The sequence below is a fragment of the Ovis aries genome, chromosome 2, assembly GCF_016772045.2.
Source record: "Ovis aries strain OAR_USU_Benz2616 breed Rambouillet chromosome 2, ARS-UI_Ramb_v3.0, whole genome shotgun sequence".
NCBI lineage: Eukaryota > Metazoa > Chordata > Mammalia > Artiodactyla > Bovidae > Ovis > Ovis aries.
This window is the reverse complement of record NC_056055.1, coordinates 106626373-106645540: the sequence shown is the minus strand read 5'-3', so window position 1 is coordinate 106645540 and position 19168 is coordinate 106626373. Positions and strand designations below refer to the sequence as shown.

The following is a 19168-nucleotide window of genomic DNA, read 5'->3' as shown; positions in this document are numbered from 1 at the left end:
CAAGGGACTCTCAAGAGTCTTCTCCAGCATCACAATTTGAAAGCATCAATTTTACCTTTAAGTTTTTTCTTTCCCAGCTTTCTGAGAAAATAGATATAAAATCTTATTTGACGACTTTTGTCTCTGCTAGAAAAGTTTCTTGTGTCTCTTTGCTCCTTAACCTTAGGCTTCTCCTAAGAAAATCTCCATTATTTTTTTTCCTATAGATCTTTGTGTCAAGCTAAAAGCCCACTATGCTGCACTTCTTTCTAGATGACACTACTTGTTAGTTGGAAGAAAATGTCATAAAACAAAGATAGTTTATCTAAGATCTTTCTCAGCTTGGTTTCCTCCTTTCTTTCTGGCTAGCTCAAATCAAATTCAGGCTTCATCCTGCTATCTCTTCTAATGCCATTTCATTTTTTTTTTTTTTTGTAGTTACACAGTTACCTCATTGAACTACTTTTAAATTAAATTTATAGTTAGCAAGTATGTCTGAGCAATACTATAACTCTTCTAGATAATCCATTAAATTTTAAGCATCCTATTTATAGTCCTATTCTTTGGATGTTGTTGTTCAGTCACTCAGTCATGTCCAACTCTTTGTGACCCCATGGATTTCAGCACACCCGGCTCCCCTGCCCTTCACTGTCTCCTGGAGTTTGCACAAACTCATGTCCATTGAGTTGGTGATGTCATACAACCCTCTCATCCTCTGTTATCCCCTTCTCCTCCTGCCTTCAATCTTTCCCAGCAACAGGGTCTTTTCTAATGAGTCATCTCTTCACATCAGGTAGCCAAATTTTGGAGCCTCAGTTTCAGCATTAGTCCTTCCAATAAATATTCAGAGTTGATTTCCTTTAGGATTGACTGGTTGGATCTCCTTGCAGTCCATGGGACTCTCTAGAGTCTTCTCCAGTACTACGGTTCAAAAGCATCAGTTCTTCGCTGCTCAGACTTTTTTATTGTCCAGCTCTCACATTCGTACATGACTACTGGAAAAACCATAGCTTTGACTATATGGACTTTTGTAGGCAAAGTAATGTCTCTGCTTTTTATATTGTCTGGGTTTGTCATTGCTTTTCTTCCATGGAGCAAGCATCTTTTAATTTCATGGCTGCAGTCACATCTTCCATGATTTTGGAACCCAAGAAAATAAAGTCTGTTACAGTTTCCATTGTTTCCCCGTCTATTTGAAATGAAGTGATGGGACTGAATGACATAATCTTTTTTTTTTTTTTTTGCATGTTGACTTTTAAGCCAAATTTTCACTCTCCTCTTTCACATTTATCAAGAAGCTCTTAAATTCCTCTTCACTCTCTGCCATAAGGGTGGTATCATCTGTTTATCTGAGGCTATTGATATCTTTTCCAGCAATCTTGATTCCAGCTTGTGCTTCATCCAGCCCAGCATTTGGCATGATGTACTCTGCATATAAGTTAAATAAGCTTAGTGATAATATACATCCTTGACATACTCCTTTGTCAATTTTGAACCATTCTTTGGATAATGGTCATATAAAGCTATCATTTCTTATGCAGTATCACCTGCTACCATGTTCATTGGAAAAAGATTAGCTTATCCAAATGGCAGCTCTGAAAAATGTGGTCCTCTGCCTTAATAAAGATTACCTGCCTTTGTGGCGTCTTCATGAGACACTCTGACTTGAGAGGACAAGCTAACCCAGGCACACCCCTTCCTGATACCTGGCTATTCCTTTTCTTCCTAATTCTTCCGCCTTTTTTCTCTTCAATTTTTCTTACATTACTTCTTCAATCATATCTTCACGGTTACGTCAACCTGATTATTTTCAGTCTCTTCAAGTTTTGGCATGGATAAGAGATTGATTTTTGTCACACAACTTTACCTTTAAATGTGCTCTTTCCTGTTTAAATTTCTTCTCCATTTTTGCTCCTTCAGAGGGGGAGATATACTATAAAATCTTGTGTGACTATTTCTGTCTCTGCTACATAAGTTACTTGTTTTTCTTAGTTCTTCATTCTTCCTCTTTGAAAGCCCTTCATTTTGCAAGAGTATAAATGTAAGATCTGTGCAGAAAAAGCTTGAAGGACAGTAGTAGAAACCTACAGGGGCCATCTTCAGCAAGGAAGTGAAGTGACCAAGTCATGAGAGCTTCCTTTTGATTCTAAACTAGGATTGCTCAAATTTTACAAAGCCTAGGGTCAAGAACCACTTTAGAGCTCCTGCAAGCTTCTTTCTTTCCATTCTCCCCAAGTATCTCTGCCAAAACAGACATATTTCTTGGAGATTTGAAAGAACCTCAGGATCACCTTCTAGTCTTGAAACATTTGTCTTTGAATAAGTTTATCTTCTTCCTTTCTTCTGATCTTAGTTTAGCCCAGTTTCATCCGGTTACAAGAAGATACATGAGTCCTGCTTCAGAGGAGAAAGTATAAATCCACATGAAATAAAGTAAACTCCTGGAAAGAGCTTCATACTTGCCTTCTGTAAAATCAGCCAATGTGGTATTATTGCTTTAGCTAGAGAACAGTTAGGACAAGTGAGGTTAATAGTGAGGGTATCTCCATAACTGTATTTAAGTATACATTAATCCCTTCCTGGATATTTTTCAGAAATTAAGCCAATATTATATTTTTTGAGCTATACTTGCACTCAACTCATTACATGATCTGGCATTAGGAAGGAGCAAGAAAGAACATTACTTTATTCTTTCTCCAAACTTCCCACTTCCTATCCAATCTTGTCTCATTTATTGCATGAAATTGTTCAGTCATTTTCAGTTATTAAAAAGTCTAGCCATTCTATTAACAATTTGTTCTCTTTTAAAAAGTCAATAGCATGATTAGTAAATCAAATAAAGTACTTGATAGAGAAAATATGACTTCCAGAGATATTGGACTCCCCGTGTTAATAATTTAGAATATAGAAATGTATAGATAACATTTATAAATATTTCTCTATAATTAAACAACTAGTGCAAAACACAAAAGTTTCAAATACTAATCATTGTAAGAAATGAGAAGTTACAGTACTACCAGTACCAATATCTTCCATTTTTAACTATCAATTCTGTGGCAAGTCTGGTCCTGCTAAATTATTTATATATTAATTCATTTAATCCTCAAGGGACCTTACAGAGTCACTATTGTCACCATTTTAGAGACAAGGAAGCTAATATTCGAAGGAGATGCCACTATCACCCAAACAACACAAAATAAGTCATTATCTCCAGTCCTTAATCAAGTTAAGAAATAGATCAAAACTAGCCAAAGACTATGAGGAGGATAATGACGATCATTTTTCCATGTATTATATAGCATTTGTGTGGATCCTGGTAAATACCGTTAGCAAATGAGCCATTTGGCCCTTCCCACTGCAGAACAAGAAAACAAATTTTTGTACAATCTTTAAAAGCATCCAGATATTACATGCTTTAACAAAAGTATGCGAATATAAGAATAAAGAAATTCTAAACAAGAAATATGACCACAAATATTAGAATACTTATCATGCTGAAGAATTTTTTTAATGGCAGAATTAGATTTCAGTTGTGCAGATGTATGTTTGGCTTATAGAGGCGGAGAGTTGATTTTTTTTAATTGGAGTATAATTGCTTTACAACGGTGTGTTATTTTCTGCTATACCACAAAGTGAATCAGCCATATGTATACACATGTTCCTCTTTTTTGGATTTCATGTATCATCCCACAACAGTCAGAAGGCCATCATCAAAAAATATACAAACACTAAATGAAGGTGTAGAGAAAAGGGAGCCCTCTTACACTGTTGGTGGGGCAGAGAGTTTTGTTCTGAAACTGAATCCATTTTCACTGATATAAACATGGATTTGTTCAATTTGCCAATGGAAATATTAAAATGAGAGATGTAGTCTTAAATGTCACCTCTGACCAGGAAGAAAATGGCAAATTCATTGTGATCTCAAAAAACAAGGGAGCATCCTCGATGTTTATAAAGACAGCGACATATAACCAAGATATAAAAAATGGAAACTGCTAAAAGAGACATTCAGGGAACAAATGGGGAAATTTAAACATGAATTTGGGAAAGAAAATGTGAGAAGTATGCAGTGTTCTTGTAACTGAGCTGACAGATGGTATTATAGTAGCCTTTCCTGGGAAACTCTCCTGCAGAACTGAGGGTCCTGCCTCAAGGGTTAATGTCAGACAGCATCCCACAGATATATAACGGAGGCATCTTTTCTTAAGAGAACAGAGGATATCAAATCAGTCCCCTGGTGGTTCCACCAGCAGCATTCAACCTGTAAACCAGAATCCAGTCGAGTTTCTCTCTGAAAACTACCAGCTGATCACACTGCTCGAAAGTAGTGGTCCTGAAATGTGACTTCTAGCTGTCTGCCTCCAGGTATATGAGTAACAACCTGGAGAATCCAGAAATAGAGCCCCATGTGTATGGAGGCATTGCTTAATGACACACAACTCTGGCATAACAAGTCATCGTAGCAATGATGCTAATGAAACCATTTTCTTTCTGGTTGGAAAAGAAAATAAAAGTATCACACATCACAGGCAAAAAATACATTGTAGATTATAAAGTGCAAGAAAAGCCCAAAATTTAAGTTAATGTAAGAATATCTTTATGACACATCCAGATAGGAAAGAATTTCTACAGGTACAAAAAATAGAGAAAAGTTGTTGTTAAGCTTTTATGTTAAAAAGTCTTAAAACCGACTATCCACTGCCTTAAGAAAACCTTTCCTTAAACAACTGCCTACAGTTAAGATTTATTAATTTTCCATAGATATCCCCAATATTGTAAATATCATTCCAGGATAATGTCTATAAAATTTTTGATGCTTTTGTTTCTGGCAAAGTACTGTGATTTTGTGAAATCAAACACCTGTGCAGTGAACCCTAAAATACATTAATATTATCCATAGATGGGCACCTCCTGGGAAATACTGAAGGTTAAAATGGAGAGGCAATTCATCAATTCATGCAGATGTAGATGGACTATCATACAGAGTGAAGTAAGTCAGACAGAAAAGCAAATATTGTATATTAACCCATATAATGTAGATTCTAGAAAAATGGTACAGATCCTCTTATCTACAAAGCAGAAATGGAGACACAGACATAGAGATCAAACATGTAGACACCAACGGTGAAGGGGGGTGGAGGGTGGGATAAATTGGGAAATTGGGATTTACCTATACACAACCGATACTACGTATCAGTTCAGTTCAGTCACTCAGTCATGTCCTACTCTTTGTGACTCCATGGACTGTAGCATGCCAGGCTTCCCTGTCCATCACCAACTCCTGGAGCTTTTCCAAACTCATGTCCACTGAGTCGGTGATGCCATCCAACAATCTCAGCCTCTGTCCTCCCCTTCTTCTCCTGCCTCCAATCCTTCCCAGCATCAGGGTCTTTTCCAATGAGTCAGTTCTTCACATCAGGCGGCCAAAGCATTGGAGTTTCAACTTCAGCATCAGTCCCTCCAATGAATATTCAGGATTAATTTTCTTTAGGATTGACTGGTTGGATCTCCTTGCAGTGACTCTCAAGAGTCTTCCCCAACACCACAGCTTAAAAGCATCAATTCTTTGGCACTCAGCTTTCTTTATGGTTCAACTGTCACATCCACACATGACTACTGGAAAAACCATAGCTTTGAGTATATAGACCTTTGTCAGTAAAGTAATGTCTCTGCTTTTTAATATTCTATCAAGGTTGGTCATAGCTTTTCATCCAAGGAGCAAGCATCTTTTAATTTCATGGCTGCAGTCACCATCTGCAATAACTTTAGAGCCCAAGAAAATAAAGTGTCTCACTGTTTCCATTGTTTCCCCATCTATTTGCCATGAAGCGATGGGACCAGATGCCATGATCTTAGTTTTTTGAATGTTGAGTTTTCAGCCAACTTTTTGACTCTCCCCTTTCATTTCCTTTATTTCCTTCTCCCTTTCATTTCCTCCTCCCTTTCTGCCATAAGGGTGGTGTCATCTGCATATCTGAGGTTATTGGTATTTCTCCCAGCAATCTTGATTCCAGTTTTTGCTTCATTCAGCCCAGCATTTCTCATGATGTACTCTGCATATACGTTAAATAAGCAGGGTGACAATATACAGGGTGAGACTATGTATAAAATAAATAACTAATGAGAACATACTGTATAACACAGGGAACACTACTCAGTGCTCTGTTGGTGACCTAAATGGGAAAGAAATCCAAAAAAGAGGGGATATATGTATAGGTAGAGCTGACTCATTTTGCTGTACAGTAGAAACTAACAGAACATTGTATATACCAGTAAAAATTAATTTTAAAAAAGAACAAACAAAAAACTGCAGAAGCAGGGAGGAAAGAAATCATGGGAGGATGGTTGGAATAAAAACCTTCAATTACTACTTTTTCCTTCCTTTTTTCCATGCCTGTGCTGTCTCTTCGAGAAACCCAGAATGAGATCACTCCTCACATACGTTCCTACTTACACGTTGGCTTTTGGTGGGTTTGTCTGTTCTGAGTAATTAGCTGGGATGCCGGGGGAATATGAGGGATGTCAGACCTGTCGGTCAGAGGAACCATGTGGGAGGTCTGAGAAGTACTGCTAGAATGTGGTAGTGCCTTTCTTTTCATATAAAAAAAGTTTTTCATCCTCTTTAAAAATTAGTTCTCAAAGTACACTGTTGACCATATGATTTCTGGTCTTGTCTGGATGTTGTTTGCCAGGTCTTACAATAAGGGGCACACATAGGTCAAACGTTGCATTAGCATACTCACACACACACTATACACACAAATCTGTAGAATTGCACCTTTATCTATATTAATCATTTTGTGTTTTTATGTTTTAAAACTTGTATAGTTCCCTAAGCTTCACAAGTAGGAACTGCATGGCTGTTGCCTATCCTGTGAACAGCTTTCAGTGAATTGTCTTTGTTGTTTAGTCACTAAGTCCTGTCTGACTCTTTCATGACCCCATGGACTGTAGCCCACCAGGCTCCTCTGTCCATGGGATTTCCCAGGCAAGAATATTAGAGTGGGTTGCCATTTCCTTCAGAGGATCTTCCTGAGCCAGAGATGGAACCCAAGTCTCCTGCAGTGCAGGCGGATTCTTTACCACTGAGCCACCAGGCAAGCCCACTAAGTGAATTACTTGCATCAGATTGATCTGGAGGAGGTATTTCAAAGATTGATTTTTGTATGCAGAGAAATCGGAACGCATGTAAGAATTAAAGATTTAAAAAAAAAAATAAAATAGAAATAAAAATTAAAAAAAAAACAAACAAAGATTGATTTTTATCCTATTATCCTCAATCTGTCTTAACAGTTCTATTTTCCACATTTAGTAGCAAAACCCGGAGTCCCGAGTACCAGGTTGGGGAAAGTTTGGCCAAGTGACTGGGGCAAGGAGGTGACAACAAGAATCTAGTTCTATTTCAGGCCATCGACTACCAAAGGGGCAGAAGTAAGTAAACTAAGTGGACAGTTAAGCCACGGAGAAGAAGGTTAAGGCTATCCAAGAAAAGACTGTGCTAATTTAGTGCCCATGACATGCAGGACACTGCTAGAACATTACAGGGTCTCACAAGTGCACCTAGATGGATCAGCCCCCAGGAATGTATTTCAATATGTTCTTTGCTCTTGCATCCCTCCCTTCCTCCCCCAAGAACAAAAGGCCAAAAAGAATTTAGGAAACAATCCCTCCAAACAGAAAAGGGTATACTCTAGTTCTAAAGGTGCTTGATGGAAAAAATTAAGTTAAAATTACCTTAGAGACTGGAAATAATTCACATATTAAAAGCATTTTGCATTAAACTTTTAGAAAAAAAAAAAGGACTCAAGTAGCTGAATTTAGGGCTTCCCTTGTGGCTCAGTGGTAAAGAACCTGCATGTCAATTCAGAAAAAGCAGATTCAATCCCTGGGTAGCGAGGATCCCCCGAGAAGGGAATGGCTACCTGTTCCAGGATTCTTGCCTGGGAAATCCCATGGACGTTGTATTGTATTGACTACTACAATACAAACAATAGTAAATAATGCCCAACAATGGCCTTGATTTTTTAAAATTCTTTTCAATTTTTGACCAAGAGTCTATAGAATAGATAAATGAGCACAAGACACAAGATTTGGCAGAAAGTATTTTTTGTGGATATGAGAATTGTCAGTATAAAAACTATAAAATTGCCTAGCGAAAAGTGAAAGTCACTCAGTTGTATCTGACTCTTTGCGACCCCATGGACTGTCCATGGAATTTTCCAGGCCATGGAGTGGGTAGCCTTTGCCTTCTTCAGGGGATTTTCCCAACCCAGGAATAGAACCCAGGTCAATCCACATTGCAGGAAGATTCTTTACCAGCAGAGCCACTAGGGAAGCCAATTACCACGTAACTCAGGTCAAAACACCCAATGGAAACCTTTTAAAATACTGATGCAAATCTAGAATTTGGGTGGCTTATTTTTTGTTGGGGAAGGAAACAGAGTAGGGTGAGGAAAATAATCTTCAAAATTCCCAATTTACATTTGGTGGCAAAATAACATGTGCTTTAACACAAATTTTAAAATAAAGCAGTAATTTGAATTCAAAGCATTATTTTCCTCCTTAAATTGTTTTCACTTAAATATTAAGATTTTCCTCTTCTAAGAAGTCAAATGGAGAGCAAGTACAGCTGTATTTTTCTTTGAACATGGGAATGGCTTTTACAGTAGTTATAAGTTTGATTTTATCCAGAGACAGACTCTCCCAAAGGAAGATTTATCAACCAGGTCAGCATCCTGTACAAATATTCTCAAACAGTTGTTGAAACAGTTGTTTATCAACAATATCAAATGACATCTGCTCTGCCCCTGGCAATGAGAGGAGGGAAACTAGAGATGTAAGTCTTATTTCTTTCCCCACATACTTTGCATACTTGGTTCTAGGACTTATTTGTTATGACAATTAACTGAGAAGATAGAGCAAAAACATTGATTACATCGGAAAAGGTGGATAGTTAACAGAAGAAGAAAACAGGACAACAGGATCAGCTAGGAAAATGAGAGAAAGACAAAAATAATATGAGTCCTCAGGCAGGGAATACTTGGAATCAAAGAAGAGCAAGGATACAGAGGAGGGCCCATATTCACAGGAGGCTGAGAGTGGGAAAAGGAATTTAAAATATGTTGCTGGGACTTCCTTGGCAGTCCAGTACTTTCAATGTAAGGAGTGAAGATTCAGTCCCTGGTTGAGGAACTAAGATCCTATGTGCCCCTTGGCAAAAAATAAGCGAATAAAAGATCACCATAGATCACTCATACTTAAAAAAGAAAAAAGAAGAAGAAGAATCTTATTTTAAAAATTAAAAATAAAATGCATTGCTGTTTTGTACATGTAACCTACTTTGGCAATATCAAGAGATGCTTTGTTTTTCACTTATTTATCTCTCCCAGACTCTGATTTCTGTGGCTGAGACAACCTGCAGACATGACTGGGCAAGCCATCCATCAGCCTTGATCTGTCTTCATCCAGATTCTGTGCCCATCACCATTCTACTCTACCCCAAGTTTCTAAGACAATGAACTAGGGGTGGTGAAATGTTTGACTAATAAAGATGGGGAGTCAGGGCCATGTGCTGGGGTGGCTACCCAGTTAAGATAGAGAACCGAGACAGGAGGAAGCAAAGGGAACAGGAGGCATGTGAAAGACACAAGACCTAACCCATCCTCTAAACCCTGGTCCAGGTGACTGCCATGAGACTTTTTCCATCCAAATATAGGATGCAGGTCTGATTCACGTATGGGCAAACATCCTGACTTAATTCTCAGACCCTAAATCATTCTTTTTCTTACAACCTCAGCTGCCCCAGCTCCAACCAACTTTGTATTTAACAGATTCTGAGATTATTTCTGCTAAGCCACCACCAGCTGACCACAGAGGTGCCTTCATCCATAGAACAACTTCCCACTTGCACAAATGTGTTTGTTCACCTGCAGATTTATAACACTTGCTGACATCTAGACATGTCTGGGGCATCCAGTGGCAATGGTACAGTGTGCCTTCATAAAACACAAAACCCATGATAAGATAAGCTCCACAGTTGGCTGAGGAGTCATTAGGACCATCAGATTTCTTATCCTAAGAATCTCTGTAGCAAACTTGATAAGTGTTTGCCTTAAGGCAAGTTAACTCAAAAGAAAGTCTGGATGAAAAAATACTCAGTAGATCTCAACCTTACAACATTGCCCAATTCTGAGCATTTGAGTCCTCAATATTCCACCCCTGCTTTCACCCTTCTCCACTTCCTGCACACCAAGGTTGATTAAATACATTTTTCTGTGTATGTGAATAAGATTTTTGCAAGATGTTTATGAATTCGAAGACTTTTTCTGGGGACTAAAAGCCCCTGCTGAGACACTCCACTTGCAGGGTTCATAAATCAAATAGCTGAACCTTTCTTACCTCTGGCAGATGCAGCTACAAATATTCTCAAGTCAGCACAATAGTGAAAACGAGGAAATGACATTAAAATACTCACATCCAAGTTTTAAATTCCCTCACTAAAGCTATCATGCAAAGGAGTGAAATATATTTCAAAACTACCATTTTAGCCTCTCCCGTTCTAATTTCCTTCTTATATAAGATAATTTGAAGCCATAATGGTCTTGATAAATAATCAAGGAGAAAGTAGCTTCTTAACAAGCTTTTTTTTCTTTTTCTTTTTTGCACATTTTAGGATTAAAGTGAAAATTTTATTTTTTCATAATCTCTTAACTAAATCTATATAGATGAGATTCACGTAAGTTATTTTAATCATATGACTATTGATTTGGTTTTTAAAAAGTACTATTTTAGACATTTATCATCAAGGCTTTCAGTGTATTAGTCTCTGCAAAGCATCACTGAAATTACGTTTTCTTTTTTTGATGACTAACACTTTGATCTCATAATGCTATTTCTTCTCACTGTACTGATTATAGTTTTAAATTAATTTCATAAACTTGCTATCCAGTTTTAACATTACTGAAACTCTATCTCCCATATACTAAATAACTACCATTAGCAATATAATGTGACATATATGTGTGTTAGTATAATACTTATAATATGTTAGTATTATATATAATACAACATGTATATATGTATATATTTGTATACTATATATTCATATGCACTTATTGTATAATATATATGATTCCTTTAGCTCAAATATTCTATTTTTTTCTGTTTTTGTCATTCGGTTTTTTTTAAAACCCTTGATGGCTTTTTCTGTTTTTGTCATTTTTAGTAGCAAGTTTATGGACAAGTTTTACAACCAAACAGGGCTTATGCTTTGATGGCATCATGTCTAGCCATTAATCAAAACAACTGTAGCAATTCACAGATTAACCACAATAAACAGAAACATGCATCTTTTTGAAGAACAATAAATATGACTAATTTTTTTTAGCTTTTTACTCTTGATATTACCCATTTAAATCATTCTGAAAGCATCATTTTATTTCATCTATTGAAAAAAGAATCACCTGATTTTATTTAATATATTTATAAAGAAAATACTTTTCAGTGTTTGGAGCAATTTTCAAATGGATGATAAAATGAAATCAAAGAAAGAATAATATTTCAAGTCTAACATTTTCTATGGATCAAAACTGGCTTTGAACTTCAAGTTAAAGGGAAATATGTCAAGAAAAGATTATTTTAAACAATTAGTTTCAGTGTTTTTCTATTGTTTTGTGTGTGTGTGTGATCTAGTTTTGTAGTTCTCTTTTATTCTGCTTTTCAAAGAGCAAAAGCTGATCTGATCCATAAATAAAGAATAGATACAGACCAGGTATAAAATGCAGCCACAAAGTGAAGAGTGAAAAAGGTATGACTCCAGTGAACAGGGTGTCATTTTACTTGATGTAGAAAAATTCACCTGGTTATCCTTCTTAAGTAAACTCAATTGGTTGTATTTTTCAATCATTTCAGGCCTAAATCTGAACTAATTGAGAACAGACTCCAATCCTGTTGAATCTTCCCGAGACTCATGATAAACACTATGGGGGATCCTCTCCTTCACTGATGTACAGGAGTGACCCTCTACCTCTCAGCCATCCTCTGCTGGCATCTTCTGTCATCTGTTCCATCAGCACTACTCCCCCACCCTCCCCCAAACCCCAGAATTGCCACCAGCCACAGCGTCACTATGACTCATCCAGCACCAGCCAGAGTCACTCTTCATCCTTTGCTAGCTTGTCCCTTCATCAGCAGAAAAATCCTCAGGGGTCCCCGTCTCCCTCTTCTCCCACTTATTCTCCTCCCCCTTCTCCTATACCCTAATCTGAGGCAGGCACAGGCCCCTAGGATATCTGAGCTCTGGAAAGGTGAGCGGCAACCCCCGCCTCTCACATGTAAATCACCTTGTTACAGCCGTGCCAGGACATTCTCAGTGAGACCCTCTGTCCTCCTGTTTGTCTGGGGAGTGAGGAACCAGACCTCTGCTCGCAAGTCCTTACACCTCATAGGTGCTTCTATTGTCTTCTGCCCTGCACTACTGCCCTGGAACAAGGGTGGGGCAGGGTGGGGTTCCTGCGCTACACCCAGCTAGCTATGCCCTTCTCTGACCTTGCCTCCACACCCACCCCACACTGTCCAGGGCAGAGAAACTGCTCAGATTTAACTTCAAGTTCAAAGCTTTGATGTCTCATGCCCAAACCTAAATTTCCAAATGTTCACAAAGTGTATCTTGGGTTTCAAGAATCTCTTCCAAAATTCCCAAAGGCAGTGAAGAAGCAAATCTTTTTTTCACTTGGAGGAAAGAGGAGAGGAAGTCTTATAAGTCCAGTAAGTCTAAGGGAAAAAAAAAATCTCATTGTTAGTATCTCAGGTTCATTATTCTGCTACAACTGTTTTCCATGATGAACAATATAAAAAGAAACTTGAGGACAATTGTAATGAGTATATTTAAAGCATTTAAGTGTCTCTTTGATTTTAATTTCCTAACTGTGAGTTAACATTATGGCAGTTCAGTTTTTACATCTTTCTATGAATAAATTTTTAGTGCTTTACTCAGAAAGGAATAACAGTATTTCAGAATGTCTAAGGTAATTAAAAATAATCAAGACAAATTTATTCCCAGAGAAAGGCGTTACTACTAAAAACCCCTTAAAAAACCCCAAATTTACATCATATAATAAATAGTCACCTCAGAATAGAACATACAGATGTATTACAATTATATACAGTGTTTTTTATTTCCCTCATTTTATTATAATTACCAATGGTGTGTCTGCAAATGTCACAATGATCCATTAAATTGTTTTAAAAGTTAATTAATTGAAAAAGCCAGCCAAACTAAATGTAAGCTGATATCAACTCTTTTAGATTAACATTAGTTCAATGAAATCTCAAAAATGCATTTTGCTTTAATGCAGAACTTACATTCTCTTTAGTAAGTGAATAGAATGAGATTTTAGACATGCGTTATATCATTTGCCAAGTGCTGTCTTACCTAGTAATCTCATCTTCAGAGCCTGCTTCTTGCCTCTTTCACTGTGACACTGTTTACATTTTAAAAATGGGATGATGATGCAGACAGAAAAAGGGAAAGAAGGAAATTAGAAAGAAAAAGGTACTTTTATACAATGGTTATCAAAACTAATAATTTCTTTAAATCATTTATTGTAACTGTCATTTTAAAGTTCATCTCTCCCTTCTTCTACACCTGCCCACAGGTTTGCGTCCTCATCTTTGAAAGAAGGGGTAAAAAAGAAGGTCTAGGATTTCAAAAAGGACATTCTAAACAGCTGAAAAGCCGCAAACCGAAGAAAAATATTGCTATCAGTGTTTGTCAAATAGTAGAACATTAAAACGCTTATCAGAAATGTGATTGCTTACTTGTAGGGTATGTTCAGTATCTCAGTGCTAAGAAATCTTCCAGAGTAGACATAACTTACCATCCAAAGAGGATACTTCCAGGATGAGTCTGGCCTAATTCTCCATCCTAAAGGAGACAGTCCTGGGTGTTCTTTGGAAGGATTGATGCTGAAGCTGAATCTCCAATACTTTGGCCACCTCATGCCAAGTGTTGACTCACTGGAAAAGACCTTGATGCTGGGAGGGATTGGGGGCAGGAGGAGAAGGGGACGACCAAGGATGAGATGGCTGGATGGCATTACTGACTCAATGGACATGAGTTTGGGTGAACTCCGGGAGATGGTGATGGACAGGGAGGCCTGGTGTGCTGTGATTCATGGGGTCGCAAAGAGTTGGACACGACTGAGCGACTGAACTGAACTGAACTGAACTGAAAGACAGATAAAGACTGATCCTGTAATTAAACACTTCCCCAAGTGTTTTTAAATTCCCCAAACAATTTAGTTGCTATTTTTGTAATGGATTATTGATCCATAACATATTATTTTTATAATATTTTGGAGTTAACAGCAAAGACAAGGTTGATCTTTCTGTTCTTTAACATACATTAACCATGACCTCTCTTGTATATCCAGGCAATGAATACAAATATGTGTTGATCACCTACTAAAGTGATGATAAATTCTGTAGGAGAATATAAGAAAGTACAGCCATCAGAAAACATAGAAAATAAAATATGGAGGCCATTTTAAGGGAAAAGCTGAAAAAACTGCAGCAGAGACAAAATTTTATCTGAGTTCAAAATAAGGAACACATACTTTTAGCCTGAAGAGTATCAAGAGGATTTTATTTTTCTTTTAATTTTTAAAATTAATTTATTTTAATTGGGGGCTAATTACTTTACAATATTGTAGTAGTTTTGCCATACATTGACATGAATTAGCCTCGGTGGACATGTGTTCCCCATCCTGAACCCCCTCCCACCTCCCTCCCCATCTCATCCCTCAGGGTCATCCCAGTGCACCAGCCCTGAGCACCCTGCTCCATGCATCAAACCCAGACTGATGATCTGTTTCACGTATGATAATATACACGTTTCAATGCTGTTCTCTCAAATCATCCCATCCTTGCCTCCCCCGCAGAGTCCAAAATACTGTTCTTTACATCTGTGTCTCTTTTGCTGTCTTGCATACAGGGTCATCATTACCATCATTCTATACTGTATTGGTGTTTTTCCTTCTGACTTACTTCACTCTGTATAATAGGCTCCAGTTTCACCCACCTCATTAGAACTGATTCAAGTGCATTCTTTTTGATGGCTGAGTAATATTCCATCGTGTATATGTACTACAGCTTTCTTATCCATTCCTCTGCGGATGGACATCTAGGTTGCTTCCATGTCCTGGCTATTGTAAACAGTGCTGCAATGAACATTGGGGTACATGTGTTTCTTTCAATTCTGGTTTCCCCGGTGTGTATGCCCAGCAGTGGGATTGCTGGGTCGTATGGCAGTTCTATTTCCAGTTTTTAAAGGAATCTCCACACTGTTCTCCATAGTGGCTATACTAGTTTGCATTCCCACCAACAGTGTAAGAGTGTTGGTTCCCTTTTCTCTGCACCCTCTCCAGCATTTATTGTTTGTAGACTTTTTGATAGCAACCATTTTGATTGGTGTGAGATGGTACCTCATTGTAGTTTTGATTTGCATTTCTCTGATAATGAGTAATGTTGAGCATCTTTTCATGTGTTTGTTAGTCATCTGTATGTCTTCTTTGGAGAAATGTCTATTTAATACTTTGGCTTGTTTTTTGATTGGGTAGTTTATTTTTCTGGAATTGAGCTGCAGGAGCTGCTTGTATATTTTTGAGATTAATTCTTTGTCAATTGCTTCATTTGCTATTATGTTCTCCCATTCTGAAAGCTATCTTTTCACCTTGTTTATGGTTCCTTCATTGTGCCAAAGCTTTTAAGTTTAATTAGGTCCCATTTGTTTATTTTTGCTTTTATTTCCATTACTCTGGGAGGTGGGTCATAGACGATCCTGCTGTGATTTATGTCAAAGAGTGTTTTGCCTATGTTTTCCTCTAGGAGTTTTATAGTTTCTGGTCTTACATTTAGACCTTTAAACCATTTTGAGTTTATTTTTGTGTATGGTGTTAGATAGTGTTCTAGTATCATTCTTTTACAGGTGGTTGACCAGTTTTCTCAGCACCTCTTGTTAAAGAGATTGTCTTTTCTCCATTGTATATTCTTTCCTCCTTTGTCAATGATAAGGTGTCCATAGGTGCATGGATTTATCTCTGGGCTTTCTATTTTGTTCCTTTGATCTATATTTTTGTCTTTGTGCCAGTACCATACTGTCTTGATGACTGGAGCTTTGTAGTAGAGCCTGAAGTCAAGCAGGTTGATTCCTCCAGTTACATTCTTCATTCTCAAGATTGCTTTGGCTATTTGAGGTTTTTTTGTATTTCCATACAAATTGTGAAATTATTTGTTCTAGTTCTCTGAAAAATACCATTGGTAGCTTGACAGGGATTGCATTGAATCTATAGATTGCTTTGGGTAGTATATTCATTTTCACTATATTGATTCTTCTGATCCATGAACATGGTATATTTCTCCATCTATTTGTGTCATCTTTGATTTTTTCATCAGTATTTTGTAGTTTTCTATATATAGGTCTTTAGTTTCTTTAGGTAAATTTATTCCTAAGTATTTTATTCTTTTCATTGCAATGGTGAATGAAATTGTTTCCTTAATTTCTCTTTCTGTTTTCTCATTGTTAGTGTATAGAAATGCAAGGGATTTCTCCGTTAATTTCATATCCTGAAAATTACTATACTCATTGATTAGCTCTAGTAATTATCTGGTGGAATCTTTAGGGTTTTCTATGTAGAGGATAATGTCATCTGCAAACAGTGAGAATTTTAGCTCTTCTTTTCCAATCTGGATTCCTTTTATTTCTTTTTCTTCTCTGATGGCTGTGGCCAAAACTTCCAAAACTATGTTGAACAGTAGTGATGAGAGTGGGCACCCTTGTCTTGTTCTTGACTTTAGGGGAAATGCTTTTAATATTTCAACATTGAGGATAATGTTTGCTGTGGGTTTATCATATATGGCTTTTATTATGTTGAGCTATGTTCCTTCTATGCCTGCTTTCTGGAGGGTTTTTATCATAAATGGATGTTGAATTTTGTCAAAGGCTTTCTCTGCATCTATTGAGATAATCATATGGTTTTTATCTTTCCATTTGTTAATGTGGTATATCACATTGATTGCTCTGCAGATATTAAAGAATCCTTACATCCCTGAGATAAAGCCCACTTGGTCATGATGTATGATCTTTTAAATATGTTGTTGGACTCTGTTTGATAAAATTTTGTTGAGAATTTTTACGTCTGTGTTCATCAGTAATAGCAGGTGCCAGTTCATGGGACCTCCAAATGGGTCAGGATTGTGATCAAATGGAGCATAGCAGGTCCTTTCCAGTAAAAAGAACTGAAAAGGAAGGAGAGCAAATGTGACATGGTTAATCCAGAAAACACCAAAGGCCCCAAATCACAAAATCTTCAAAAGCTGACACATTCTTCAAGTACTATGGCAAGGAAGATTCTTTTTAAAATGAAAATTAAATACCTGAGCATCCTGTATCAATTGTCTCAGTAAAAGCCAATAACACACAAATCTTCTCTAAGTTTCTGAATTCACCACCAAGCATGAGAAGTCACATATGTCCGTTTTAATATGAACATAGTAAAATGAACAAGGGTCAGTAGACAGTTATAATAAAAATCCTGCCATTTATCTGCCTTTTATCTGCTTCAAGTACTATGACAAGGGAGAGCCTTTTTAAAATGAAAATTAAATACCTGAGTATCCTGTATCAATTGTTTAAATAAAAGCCAATAACACACAAATCTATTCTAAGTTTCTGACTTCACCACCAAGCACAAGAAGTCACGTATGTACATTTGAATATGAACACAGTAAAATGAATGAGGGTCAGTAGACAATTATAATAAAAATCCTGCCATTTATCTTCTGAGGGACTGCATGAAAGTTACTAGACTCTCTGAGTCTCACCTAGAGGCAGGAGATAATAAAACTTCCCTCAGGGATTTCCCTGGCTGTCCAGTGAATAAGACTTCATCCTTCCAATGCAGGGAACATGGCTTCCATGCCCTAGTTAGGGGACCAAGATCCCATATGCCACACAGCGTGGCAAAAAATAAAAATAAACCTGCTCCAACATTATCCTGTGCTTGTTCAGTTCAGTTCAGTCGCTCAGTCATGTTTGACTCTGCGACCGCGTGTACTGCAGCACACCAGGATTCCCTGTCCATCATCAACTCCTGGAGCCTGCTCAAACTCATATCCATTAAGTCGGTGATGTCACCCAACCACCTCAGCCTCTGTAGTCCTTCTCCTCCCACCTTCAATCTTGCCCAGCATCAGGGTCTTTTCCAATGAGTCAGGTCTTCCCATCAGGTGGCCAAACTACTGGAGTTTCAGCTTCAGCATCAGTCCTTCCAATGAATATTCAGGAATGATTTCCTTTAGGATGGACTGGTTTGATCTCCTTGCAGTCCAAGGGACTCTCAAGAGTCTTCTCCAACACCACAGCTCAAAAGCATCAATTCTTCAGTGCCCAACCTTCTGTTGGTCCAACTCTCTCATCCACATGTGACTACTGGAAAAACCATGACTTTGACTATACAGACCTTTGTTGGCAAAGTAATGTCTCTGCTTTTTAATATGCTGTCTAGGTTGGTCATAGCTTTTCTTCCAAGTAGCAAGCATCTTTTAATTTCATGGCTGCAGTCACCATCTGCAGTGATTTTGGAGCCCAAGAAAATAAAGTCTTCCCCTGTTTCCATCGTTTCTCCATCTATTTGCCATGAAGTGATGGGTCCAGATGCCATGATCTTAGTTTTTTGAATGGTGAGTTTTAAGCCAACTTTTTCACTCTCCTCTTTCATTTTCATCAAGAGGCTCTTTAGTTCTTCGCTTTCTCCCATTAAGGTGGTGTCATCTGCATGTCTGAGGTTATTGATATCTCTCCCAGCAATGTTGATTCCAGTTTGCACTTCATCCAGCCTGGCGCTTCTCATGATGTACTCTGCATATAAGTTAAATAAGCAGGGTGACAATATACAGCCTTGACATACTCCTGTACCAATTTGGAACCAGTCTGTTGTTCCATATATGGCTCTAACTGTTGCTTCTTGACCTGCATACAGATTTCTGAGGAGGCAGTTAAGGTGGTCTGGTATACCCATCTCTTTAGGAATTCTCTGTAGTTTGTTGTGATCCACACAGTCAACAGCTTCAGCATAGTCAGTGAAGCAGAAGTGGATGTTTTTCTGGAACTCCCTTGCTTTTTCTATGATTC

General features: G+C 37.6%; 1 long non-coding RNA gene across 1 annotated transcript in view; it reads right to left on the bottom strand.

Moving 5' to 3' along the window:
• Nucleotides 1-14594: 14594 nt before the first annotated feature.
• LOC121818674 (uncharacterized) overlaps nucleotides 14595-19168 on the bottom strand; it is a 47488-nt gene continuing 42914 nt past the window's right edge. The window contains exon 6 of the long non-coding RNA XR_009599569.1: nucleotides 14595-17274. This is a non-coding gene — a long non-coding RNA (uncharacterized LOC121818674). The remainder of the gene's footprint in view (nucleotides 17275-19168) is intronic.